The following is a 12,396-nucleotide window of genomic DNA, read 5'->3' on the forward strand; positions in this document are numbered from 1 at the left end:
TATTACAAAACATGTTCGATATTGTAAAATTATGCAAAAGTTATGCAAAGAGCAACAGGTGTGTAATAATGAATGCAATTCTCACAAAGTGTTCAAAATTTCGACCCGGAACAAAGTAATTTATGGGCCATGTAGTGACAGCGTCGATTCGGAGTAACATTTCGAATCGAAAATAGATTTTTCTTTTAGTTGACTGGGAATTTCACTAAATAATGTACGATGGGTAGGCACATTAATGCTCATCCCCGTAACAGAATTGTAACGGATTACTTCCGGTGATAAATTAATCAGAACCATTTAACACTCAATTTTGAATTGCGCCAGCGGATATTGAGTTTGAATCTCTCTAAACGATTCATGTATCCTGTATTTTTGCTGTTCTGTGTCGACGAACAGGTAGCATAATTATCAGCAATTCTGTGAAAGACATTATGCGCACTCCATGATACAATACCACAAATCCAATTGAAGAAGTTACTCCTTGTTTATCCTATCATTATTATTATTATTATTCATTATTTGAAGTAGGATTACACTTAAGCTTACAGATTATTTTATACAGATTATCTTACAATAAAACAGCTCGTTGCCCTACATGAATGAATTTGTTAAGCTATGCAATTAAGCTAAATGTTTATAAATGTACAAAATAGAAAATTACAAGTGTACCTATATTATTGAAAAACACAAGAAATAAAAATTAAGTAAGTATATGTGAAGAAGACAATAAGGTAAATGAGGCAGGGTGTCAGTATTCATAGAAGAGCATCTTAATTTGTTGTCTAAATTTGGTCAAATTTCTCTCCTTTCTCCAGGCTACAGGCAGTTGATTTCACGCCTTACTTGCCAGCGATGATAAGGATTTTGATCTGTATCTTGCCTTGTACTACATATAATTTCTTGCCGCTTATTGGCTTGAAAAGCCTTACAGACGAAGAATTGGTAACGTTGTCTGCTTGTAATCAAAGGATCCTGTGGTGCGGGTCACACCTTGAACTGTAGGTCAAGTCCCGATTAGCTTACACGAACATAAAGTGGACTTTATATACGAGTATACACACACACACCACAACGAAATCATTCCCCTCCACCCCTGGAACTATAGGTCTTCTCTAGTCTTACGGCGGCCAGTCTCTGTTCTGGCAAGGGTAGTGGGGAGCGGGGATTACGCCGCTGATCAACCAGACAACAGCAGCGGCGCCGAGAGACACGACGTGGCGGGAAGAAGTACTATGTGAACCTCGTTCTACTGGCTGCTGCGTTTCTTATCGTGCTGGATTGGTCGCTTCCCCACTTCCCTTGCCAGCATTAGGCTCGGCCATCTTGACTTTTCTTTCCTTTCTCTTGACTTTTCTTTCCCCTTTTCTTGATTTCTCTTGCCTTTTTCTTGACCTTTCCTTTTTCTTGACCTTTCTCTCCTTTTTCTTGACCTTTTTGCCTTTATTTTACTTTTTCTCGACTTTTCTTTCCATTTTCTTGACTTTTCATTCCTTTTTCTTGACTTTTCTCTCCATTTTGTTGACTTTTCTCTCCTTTTTCTTGACTTTTCTTTCCTTTTTCTTGACTTTTCTTTCCTTTTTCTTGACTTTTCTTTCCTTTTTCTTGACTTTTCTTTCCCTTTTCTTGACTTTTCTTTCCTTTTTCTTGACCTTTCTCTCCTTTTTCTTGACTTTTCTTTCCTTTTTCTTGACTTTTCTTTCCCTTTTCTTGACTTTTCTTTCCTTTTTCTTGACTTTTCTTTCCTTTTTCTTGACTTTTCTTTCCTTTTTCTTGACTTTTCTTTCCTTTTTCTTGACCTTTCTCTCCATTTTCTTGACCTTTTTTCCTTTTTCTTTCCTTTTTCTTGACTTTTCTTTCCTTTTTCTTGACTTTTCTTTCCCTTTTCTTGACTTTTCTTTCCTTTTTCTTGACCTTTCTCTTACTTCTTCTTGACCTTTTTCCTTTTTCTTGACCTTTCTTTCCTTCTTTCTTAACATTAATTTAATTACCCCCTACGTAGATGTAGTTAGACGTTAAGAAAATATATATTTTTATTCAATGAAAACCTGTACCACAAGGCCAGTTAAGATGAAAATTGAAGCTGTATTTTAACAAGAGATTTAGACTTGCTTTATTATCGGAAGAGACCGGGGTGCATTGTGACAGAATGAGGATACTTTTTTCTTTCGCTTAACATTTTCTTTATTTTCACAATACATTTAGCTATTACCATGATTTTTTTAAATATTTGTTCAAGTTACAGTATAAGGACATTATTTGGAAGAAAAGAAGTATTAGTGTTTTGTCAGAACATGCCCCCGGTGCGAGGTTATTTGAGAAAATTGTGTATCATCAGGTGCAGTAAAAATAATTTCAATGGTTAGATACATAATTAATTACATCGTTAGGATGAAAAAGTTGCCTTGTCATCTGATTTTCTAATTATTATTCAAGTAATATCTCTAACACCATGTCAGGAAAATTATGGTGTAAGCCCCCTCACAACCAACCCCGGTTTCCTCTGCATGTAAAAATTAATGCTTCAGACTTCATCCTGGATGGGAAATGGCCACATTACTTTCATATTTTTACAAAACTTCACGCATACATGAATGTATTTTTTATGAAACAAAGTGAACAGAAACTACAACTAAATACAATTTTAGATTTCCAAATATTCAATTTTATCAAATTCCAGTACAGCTACAACAATGTAAATTCACTATACTGTAAAAAAAATAGTAAAAAATGATTGACCACAAGCATAATTTCTTGAATTTTTCTTGACTTTCTTGCTTGGTAGACAATCTGTATATTCATGAATTTTATACCCCATTTGCGACATAAGCGCAACGAAGGAAAAGTCGTAAGTTCTTCGGAGATGCTCCACCTGTAATTAAAGCATTGCTAAAGTACATAGTTCATGCTATAGGGTAACTTCGGTGAATAACGCCACCAATTGGTCATTTTGTTCTATAACTCATACATTTTTATTGTTAGGAACATGAAACTTACATGTATATGAGAATGAACATTCCTCGATTGTGTAATAATAAAATATTGATTGCCCTGTTATAATGAAAGCAATAAAATACTAAATTCTGTGTTAATGCAAAATGGCGTTATTTCCAGACCTGTCGGGTAATAACGCCATGTTCTTAATTACAAGTAAAACATTCACTTTATCTTAATTACAAGTAAAACATTCACATTTTCTTTACTAAACTGTACTAGAAGAAAAAGCATGTCTTTTTTTATCTTTTTGCGATACCCAGTCCCTCAAAGTTCTGCGAGGAATTTGGAACAAACTTGTAGCACATGCTATCTTCATCCCTTGTTTGACGGCTGCCATAGCTTGCCTAAAGTCATCTACTGACCATTTGGCCTGTATATTTCTATATTTTCTTGCCATCTGAAAGAGTAAATTAACCGAGAATAAATATCTGTACGCCTCAAAAGTAACTGAGCAAGGATAAACCTATTTTCGAAATCATTTCCTTAAATTTGAGTTTAAATTGAGTGGCGTTATTCCCCGACACGATGATGGCGTTATTTCCCGAAACAACAGATGGCAGTTTAACCAACTGTTCTAAACGTACGACACCGACCTTGAAAACCGTACACACATCATTCTCTTACGTAATAAACGTATTGTGTACGTACAACATTGTTAACATTTAAAATCTAATCCTACAATAGAAAAACACTCACCTTTGTCGGCGCGATGAAAATGTGGACCCTTTTTCCTCAAAACGCAACTCAAACGTCTACACTGTTCAAAGTGTTTCTCTTAAATGAAGGGTCGACAATGGCAACCGTTCTTATTAGCAATGCTACCAGGCACCATTGTTTATCGCAAAACGGTGAGTCACCCCTTAACTTTACATGCGTCCATGCTTTCAGAGTTGAAACTTTGAAATGGCGTTGTTTCCCGCCTGGCGTTATTCACCGAAGTTACCCTAAGGTAGGTGAGCCAATGGTAGCCCGTGTTCCCACTGTACGAAAATCATATTAGTATTTAACACATCTAACAAATGGCACTACATTAATATACCTAGTCCCACTCAGGTGCACCATGCAGAAAACAAATTGTCTCGGGCTGCCAGCAGACATTTTATGTAAGTTATTGTGGAACCCTTGGCGTCGTAGGTACTGTGCAGACCATTCCTCCACGGAGGTCGGTTATTCGTCGTTACTGTCTACAAAGCATGTCAACAATCAAACAATTTACTCTAATAAGATGTAGAAACGTGAATGAACATGAATAAATATGTTTTCTTGATCACAAGCATAATTTTCTAAGCCAACTAAAACCCGTGGGCCACCTTGGGAACAGATGTAACGGTTTTGTAATTCTTTTTCATTTTTAATGTTACAAGCAATGTTACAAAATATCCATTTGCTGAACGTTGATAATTAGTTGTAGGCAGTGGCGAAGCCTGACACTTTTACGTAGTCATCGCAAGACTTTGCGAGACGTCAGGGTCAATCTTTCAACCCGGGAAGGGTTGATAATGATGATAACAGTGTTCGTACATGACGTGTGAAGTAGAGATGGCTAATTCTATTCTAAAAAAAATGGAGAAATTGTTAAACTTCTCTCTCCGAAATTCGGATTGCTTCCGAAATCCGGGTAGTAGAATTTTTGAATCAAGATTTTTAGATTTTCCGGAATCCTGATATTTTTGGCCCATCCCTGGTGTAAAAGTAAGATATGTTAAGGGAAATGTTCTGTTTGAGTAAGTATGTCTATCACCTCGAGAACAAAAATCTTGATCAATCTTGTCATTTGTAAGCATAGTAAACACAAAACAGCAGGAAGTACTTCGTGTTTTGTAAACGAAGAACAATTTTTTTCCAGAAATCGATATTTGGACCGCAGGATCCAAAAAAATTAAAAGAAGAAATACTATGAAGGAAATAGAATGAATCCAGAACTGCTCTTTTTCCAGTTCTTTCAAGCAGTAACCGTGGGGAAATTTACGCTTTTGCTTACTGATATTTTCTTCTATGCACCATTACTTTCATGTATCCTGTGCAAGTTCCGTTGCGATGCTCTTCAATGTGTTTTTTCTTCTCTTAAAACGCAAGAGCGTTGCATGCTTTACAGTGCTGGACATTCTGTGAAGTTTCATCTTCATGTCACAGAAACCCTGCCGTGTTTGTAAACAAGGAGGCTGAAGAAAAAGGTATCTTATGACCAGACCTTCAAAAGCGGGGGAAAAGCGGTCGAAGGACCTTGGATTCGCAGACCTGCTGCGATGAGCTGGCCCGCCTGACACCATTGCACTCAACGGAAACGCAGCGGGACGGTTCAGCACGGAGGGAGGCGGGGTAAAACTGGGCTCTCCTTTTAATGCGCTAAACTTAGCGAATCTCTTGGGTATTTCTAGCTGTTTAATGATGTTACTTGACTAATTTCGCTCAAATATGCGAATATTCTGATTTATTTTTTCTTCTTTAAAATATTTCAAAAGCAATATTTTTATTATTTTGCTATGTCATCGCCGTATCTCCCTCTGGTTGTAGGAGTTATTTCTCTTCATTTCGGAAATTTATCTCTCATAAGATATTTCTAAATTGTCCTAGAAGCTTAACTATGTCCGCCGTTTGCTCACCTACCTTATTCTATCAACTCACGAATATGATATATTTTCTTTTCAGAAACCTGAGCTGAAAAATGGTAGGGGATTAAGGCCCACCTACTGCTTACCGAACACTCCACTCTCAGTGACACTGCAGTCGTGGGTCAAAGTATATTCTGTGAGAAGATAGATCACTGTATAAATTGAAGGTTTTATGATATTGATCATTTTCTGTATGTACGGATGTATTAACTGAATGAAAATATTATTTATATGCCCTTTCAAATTACAAAGGGTTAGAAAATACAGTATTCTTAAAGCAATGCTTCATAGCTTGTATCATGAAAACTGCCGAGAGGTGTTCACCCCAACACCACGTTTTCAAGTACTTATCATACAATCAGTGTGTGAATTAATGGTGGGATGGCGGCGATTTCCCCCCACAAAAAATATTATCATCGGCGAAAGAAAATTATTTTTATCCGTACCAGGGATGTTTTTATCGCCATCAAAAAAAAGTGTAATTGAAAGTACACAATTTCTTAACTATGTAAAATACGCAATTGAGAAATACTTCCTGTCCATGGTCCAGACATCAAAGTATGCAGCCTTGTGGATTTGAAGGACACCATTCTACAACTGACCCACTTCACCGAGCTGAGAAAACAGCTGTTTTCCAATTAAGATACTTTTTTTTTCGACTCAAGTTTTCATGACAAGGTGCATGTTCACAAGAAACTTGTTGGTTAGATGGATGTTAAATTTGAACTTGAGAATAGAAATCTGATTAAGTTTTCGGTGTTGCTGGTTCGATAGTTCCTTTTTAGTGCATGAGCTTGGGTAGGGTGACCATACGTCCCATTTTGACCAGTAGAATCCCGTTTGAGAGTAGAGTACCGGTCGTCCAGTCCATATTACTAAAAGGTCACTATTTTTCCCGTTTTATGAAAGTTATCTTGAAAAAATCAACAACAAAAAACAAGTCTAAATTTGAGAGACATTTCATGCTAAAAAGGTGTATAGTTGCGTGTGTCTTGTAGAACAGTGAATAAGCATGAAGTTTCTTTACGGAATTACAAAAAGAATTTAGAGTTGTCTTGACACAAACTCAAAACAGAAATCTAGAGTTATGTGGGGAAAGGTTTTCGGGGAGATTTATAAACGGTTGATGAAGAATAAAGCTGTTCTCAACAAGATTAGTTGTTCTCATAAATACTTCTGGCATTACTCAACTTCAGCATAGGATTAACATCATAGGTTGTACGAGAAAGTCAAACAGAGATTTTAATAATTAATACATTTTGACATTGGGACATCATATTTCATTTATGATGTATCATTAATGTGATCCATCCTTTAATAAATAATAACACGTTAATAATAAAAATAATTTTATAATTAGGCCTAACCGATTTTTCAGGGGGGGTTTAACTGATATCCTTGGAATGTCCCGATTTTGGGACAAAATATTCTGGCAACCCTAAGCTTGGGTCATATTAGAATGTTAATACAGTGGACTCTTTAATTCGAACTCCAAGGAGCTACAAAAAAATTCGAGTTATCCAAAATTCGAATTAACCAGAATATAATAAAAAAACACACCAATGAAGTAACACACTATTAAACATAAAGCTGCATTAATACGCAAGCAGTACACCTTACCTTACAACTGCTATGTTTTATCCATATCTCCATCCAGGAACAGTACAATACACTACACAGTATTAACTAAGTAAAATGTAACATAGGGTAATTGCAGTTAAATTAACAACACACGTGCTGTATTTCATATGAAACATAAAATCACTACCAGAAGTACTGACGAATCCACTAAAACACACAGACAAATGACCCGTTCTGTCCGGCTATCCGCTCCCCTCTCAACTTGTTCCTGAGAGGGTGAAGGTCACATTCCTACAAACAAAATCTCTGAGGATTCCCGCTGCCCTCTCTTATCTGCCGTCGGCACATCTGTTAACCATAAAAACAATATTTTCAAGAAGAAAACGGGGACGAGTCATCTGTTGGAATTTCTTCTGTAGCAACCACTTTGGTCTTTCTTGGAAAGATTTATGTTAAATTATTGGAAACCTGACTTCGAATTATCCAAATTTAACCTTCGAAATTCAAATTAGGTAGTCATTTTTAACATTGTTTTAGATAGGGATTTCAAGGGCAATGTGCTTTTGTTCGAATTATCCAATAATTCGAATTATCCAAGTTCGAATTAAAGAGAGCGCACTGTATAATTTTTCTAAACTACATGTAGATGTTGTAGGATTTTATGGCCCAGGTTAGAACCAACGGTCTAAGGCACTTAGAACGGCAAGGTAATAGTTTAGTTTATAATGGTAACATACACAACTTGCATACCCCCCAAAAAAACCTACCTCCAAAAATGAAATCACAAACACGCCACTGAGTGGGCATCCTTCCCAAAGCAAAAAATATTAATTCGCACAGCGCATACAACCGCTTGAATAATTACAAATGCAGTGTTCGGTTATCTTAACGTATCTACTCGCTTTGAAAAGCTCCATCTGTTCCCCTTGGTGGAGTAGTTACGTCGACTTGACTCTTGAAAGTGAGTAGATACGTTAAAAAACTGAACACAACATTGGAGTTAAGTTTCTCTGGTTCTCAGACGCCGAAATCAAAATGTTACATTGGAATTTTACGCTCAACCTTAAATTACGTTGCACCTGGCAACACCATAAGATTTTATGTCTGGGCACGACATTAGATGTAATGGAGCGTGGTAAAATCAAATCAGGGTAGCCAGCTATAACCGATATTTCTTTCGAAGAGCTGTCTTGGCGTAGAAACCATTACAACTTCTCTCGATAATGATTTGATTTCTCGATTCGAATCTTCAAGCCCTCCAAAAACAGCCATTGTAATCCGGTACGTACAGTCACTGGTAATTCTGTATTGTAACATTGATTGATTGATTGCTTTAATTTATTTTACTTTGCTTTTATGCCACATTTGTCTAATCGCAAAGAATGGGATAAATGGTGATTAGATGAAGAGGCAATCATAAACATATATGCAACAACTTTCCCAGAAATATTTGGTAGAAGGGATTTTTTAGGACAAAGTTACAAACTTCACGTGTCGGTGACTGTACGTGAATAAGCAGGTGGCACTGATTCATGGTTACCAGCGATATTATTTCTATTGTAGGATAACATACTAAACGCAGCATTACCCAATAGTATGGGACGTTAGCATTGTTTCATATGAGCGCCGGACAATCACTGAGGACAGCTGGATCAACACACAAGCTCATTTTCGCTGGCATTCCCCAAAGCACTAGTCGGCACACTAACGCACTATGTAGCCACTAAGTATTGGTTCGTGTGGGTGAATTACCACTCAGCTAACCTGTCGCAAATGGCGCGTGAGTTCCCTGCGCGCGAATGCATTGCATGGGACATTAATTAACTTTGACGTCCCATCAGCGGACGAACTTGATCTTATGGGCCAACATGCAAGCCATCCGGGTTGATGCAATGTTGTGCTTACGTCACATCGAACGTGACGTAACGAAATGGAGAACCAATAGAGAGAAGAGCTGGCAACGATCTAATAATATGTCTTCATTAACCTGTGTGATTATACACCCGTCGTGATGCATATGGCCGGTGTTACAGCTGCAGTTACCACGTTTACCAGCGGTAAACCAACTTTTATAATATTTTTTACACATTTAGCTTTAATATATTGCTCGTATATCATGAAAACTATTAAGACAAGCTTCTAAAGCAGTTCTTTTAGTAAAATATTAAAAAAAACTTAAAGACTATTTCACGTACGTCAATGATCGTTCTCCATCGCACTCTTCAGACGACCGGATTTGTTTCCTCTCCAATTGTACGCCGGGGGGGGGGGGGGGCGAAGAAAATGTGAGCGGGTAGCTATTTAAAAACACACGTCCTGCCACCGTTAGAAACAGCGTTAGTGGGAGAAAACTGCTTGTTCGTTCCTGCTTTCTGTGCCGCGCGGTGCTGCTACACGAAAGGAAAATTCCCTTGGTGCAGGGAAATCTACGGGAGATTTTTATGAAAAATATTGGAAGTTTTCGGAAAATTTGAAGTACATCTAATTAATCTAGATCCGGGTATAAAAAATACATACAATAAATAAGAATTGTTGCTGTAAACCAGGTCAAATTTTCAGAATACGCCACTGGTCATCAGCATCTGGTGCGAGGCTCGAGTTACCCCTCACTAAGGGGGGCCTATGGCCACCAGAGCGAACTAAGTGACATGGAGAGAAAACCCTCGATATGTAAAAAGATCAAAAACTTGGCGAAGATTTGTCTCCTTGGTTCAAATCAGAAACGAAAAATTCTCCAACGAATAGTTCCCATTTATCCATGGGTAACGGTTTATGCCTTATTTAATGAAATCACTTACCTAGGAAATGAAATGTCACAGAAATTCATTGACAGCCATTTACCATTTTCTGTTTTGATGATAATATTGTCGAACCCGTCACAAAGTGTCGTATCTAAAAAAAGCGAAATTTGAGATATTTCCCCACAATCTGGCACATCGACGTCCCTGAACTATCATCCGTTTTCGGGATATTCAGTTTTTTTTTAGGATTTGTCAGCGTCGTATCTCAGCATTTAGCGAAAAAGTTATTGTCAGAAACTGTAGTAACTTGAGTTACGTCTCTTCGTGACGAAAATCTTGCAGCACAAACTGAGATAACGCCCGCCTGGTCCCTTGTTTGTAAAGACCATTTATCTCGATGGGAAGTCAATAGTTTTGGCATTGACCGAATTGTTGGACATATTGTTGCAAGTAAAAAGTTTCAACTTTGTCGGAAACCGAAAAAGAAACGTCAAAAGGCTTTGCAGTCATTAACAATGGTACCTATGAACAGTGGCGGCGATTGGGTTCCAAAGCTAGGGGGGCAAGGTTTAAAAGGGGGGGGGGAAGACAGTTTTCTTTCCCTTGGTACCAGTAGCGTACGCAGGATTTCATCAAGGTGGGGTTATTTCGAAAACTTTGTACAAATTCACATTATCATTGTTTTATTGTACTTTAATTAATTATTAATTAATTAATTAATAATACTTACAATTAATTAATTAGTTTAATTACTACCAATAATACTACTAATGCAGATGCTGTTACTACTTATATCACTACTATTATTAAGTAGTAGAGCCCGACCCTGTGGCCGAGTGGATAGTTCCTCGGTGGACGCCGTGGGTGTTGGACGTGCTGATATCGTTCTCTGGTAGTGCGTTCCCCGAGTGCAGCTAGTGAGTCAACTACGTCTGAAAAATTGGACTTGTAACATAAGAGACAAATCGATAAACTTGTAAGTACTATAGTGGCAAGTAAGAATAACGAAATGAATAGGTTAAACACGATAAAGATAAGCTTTCCAGTGAATGCTCCTAAACCGAGGGCAACGGATATACATGAATTTATTCACGGACAATTCCGTCTGCATGTTGACGAATTGATGGGAATACAACTCCCGACAATTTTGCGTTGTGTGTATATTAAATTTGTGAGAGAAGCGACAATGAGAAAACTATTAGAACAACATGGTCCTGACATGGAATTTCGTTACGCTGATGGCAATAGTGTGTAAGTGTCATTAGAAGATGCGGGAAGGGAAGTGAAATTTGTGCGTGTCTTTAATCTCCCATTGGAAATGGACGATGATAGCGTGAAAGAAAAACTGCGAGAATTTGGAACTGTCGATAGTGTAGACAAAGAACAATGGTCGGGGAACTTTCGATACCCAGTGTATAATGGAGTGCGAGTGGCTAAAATGGAAGTCACAAAACCAATACCTTCGTTTCTAGTAATACGCTCGTTTCAGTGTCACGTTATCTATGATGGACAGCAACGGACGTGCCAGATTTGTCACCAGCCTGGTCACGAACGTAGGATGTGCGACCTTCGTCAACCCACTGTCCTGAGAGTTCCGCTCAGGCAAGGACGAAACTACAGTCAAGTGGTGCAACAACGAGAGGGACCATACCAAGAAGTTCCATCCAGTGAAACACCTTCTACTAGCCTTGAGAATCGGCTGGAATCAACTGAAATACACACAGAAAGACACCCTAACCCCCAGAAGGACGGCACACCTACCAACCCCGTAGAAGACACTACGAAAGAAGCAGAAGTGGCAGTGGCGGCTTCGGAGATCCCAGAGGAAGATGGTGGTACACCATGCTTGGTAACTAAGGAAGAAAACTCCAAACCGGAATCAGTGAGAGAAGTAGTCGTAGAGGATGGCGTGGTACGCACCAATGACATTAAGGAACAGAAAACAGCAGAAAGACAGGAAGAACAACAAAACGCAATGGGAGACGATATGGATAGTGAGTTGATTACTGATGAAGATAGTGAGAGTAATAGTGTAAATATGAAAATGGTAGTGGAAAATGTAACAGGTACAAAAAAACGGACTAAAAGTGCGGCGAAAGTGAGCGACATGAACTTAGCGAAAATAATATCTAGGCGAAGGGTAGGTGATTTAAGTAAATCAAAACAATAATTTAATAAATAGTTTGGCCTTAATAATTGGTGTGAAATATTGCATATATAGCCAAAATAAGATTAAGGTAAAATGAACTGGAAAAAAGTATTTTCTTATAATTCTATATATATTTATATATATATACATGTAATCCTTAGTTTTTCATTATACATTCATAATATGTTGACCTATACAGTAGCTACTATTAATTATAATAAGTCGTGTAGTAAAATTAAGCAGGAAGCTTTACTAGACTTCCTTAAAAAAGCATATGTGGACATAGCCTTTTTGCAAGAAATTGGAACTCCATATTTAG

Source organism: Lepisma saccharinum, chromosome 7 (assembly GCF_977018435.1).
Source record: "Lepisma saccharinum chromosome 7, izLepSacc3.1, whole genome shotgun sequence".
In the NCBI taxonomy this organism is placed as follows: Eukaryota; Metazoa; Arthropoda; class Insecta; order Zygentoma; family Lepismatidae; genus Lepisma; species Lepisma saccharinum.